At 40.8% G+C, this 1206-nt stretch overlaps 1 non-coding gene across 1 annotated transcript; it reads left to right on the top strand.

Moving 5' to 3' along the window:
- Positions 1–592: 592 nt before the first annotated feature.
- LOC143546027 (U6 spliceosomal RNA) lies at positions 593–698 on the top strand. Its single transcript, XR_013137541.1, has one exon. It is a non-coding gene; the product is annotated as a U6 spliceosomal RNA (small nuclear RNA).
- The last annotated feature ends 508 nt before the right edge of the window (positions 699–1206 follow it).

Below are 1206 nucleotides of genomic sequence, written 5' to 3'. Positions count from 1 at the left end.
TCCAAGAGGTAACCGTTACATATCGATGTATGTTAAGATGTTTCTTTCTTAATTGTCGATGTGTTGGATAGATTATTAATGTAGTCATAAACAAGAAGTATTTAGAACGGGTAGGTAAATTAAGCAAATAATAACACTTGATCAACGTTATTAGTGGTTTACTTTTACTTTCCATGTGCTGAACATGACTTGTGGTTGATTACATGAAGATTCTATCTTCGAAGGATTAAGGTATGACTAATGAGAGTTTATTTAGAGGAGGTCATATCGGGAGCCGTGGTGGTGGTTTACCATAACGGACTAGAGTTGTCAGGGAGGTTCGCCAGTGTTAGATAATGATAATCATGGAGAGTTGAGTTCCTTTTTGTGTAAGCCGTTGTGGATGAAGCTTTTAGTGTTGTGCTTAATAATATGCCTAAAATGATTGCTGAGGCTCTGAAGGTATTGGTGCTATGACAAGATTAAAGGGGCTGAGGGTGGTCGGAGGATGAAGGGGGCTCAAGACGAGTCTTGGGTGACCTTATCTGGTCATGTTGAGGATAGAGGTTATGTTGGCAAGATTGATGCTCGTAGATACCCTATGGTGATTTTAAGATGTGTGACCCTTTTCTTTACGAGAAAGTTGGAACGATAAAGAGGAGATTAGCATGGTCCCTGCGCAAGGATGACACGCAAAAATAGAGAAAGTTGGCTTTGTTGGCTTATCAGTGGGAGCGCTAAACGGAAAATGTTTAAAGGATAATAGTCGGGGATGGGAGGATGGTATGGGGAGGTATGCAACAACGTTGTTTCATTCGGAAGAATTGTGTTGGTGGGATAAGCTAGTTCAAACTATAGGAAATATGGATGATAAGAGAATGACTTGGGAGGAAATGAGGAAATTGGTTATTGAGAAAATTAGTATCACCCATGATTTGGACAAGCTTGTGGAGGGGTTCGTGTCGTTGGAGGCGGGTGATTTGTCACATTGGGAATATCCAACTAAAGTATATTCGTGTGGCCCGTTTATGTTTTAACTTGGTTACCCCCGGGAATGAGAGAATTAAGAGGTATGTTAAAGTTTTAGCAGTGGGTTCTTGTGGGGTTGTGAGCTACAAATATGATCACTTACCACTCGGTAGTGACATAAGCGGGCATCTTTTATGAACGAGGAATGATTTTAGTCTTAGCATTGATGGTGATCCATTTGAAGGGGTAATCCCGCTT

This window comes from Bidens hawaiensis, unplaced genomic scaffold (genome assembly GCF_021521415.1).
Source record: "Bidens hawaiensis isolate Kalapana, Puna unplaced genomic scaffold, B.hawaiensis_p1.1 tig00014159_1, whole genome shotgun sequence".
Taxonomy (NCBI): Eukaryota; Viridiplantae; Streptophyta; class Magnoliopsida; order Asterales; family Asteraceae; genus Bidens; species Bidens hawaiensis.
Note: the sequence above shows the minus strand (reverse complement) of the source record. Positions and strands in the feature narration are given on the sequence as shown.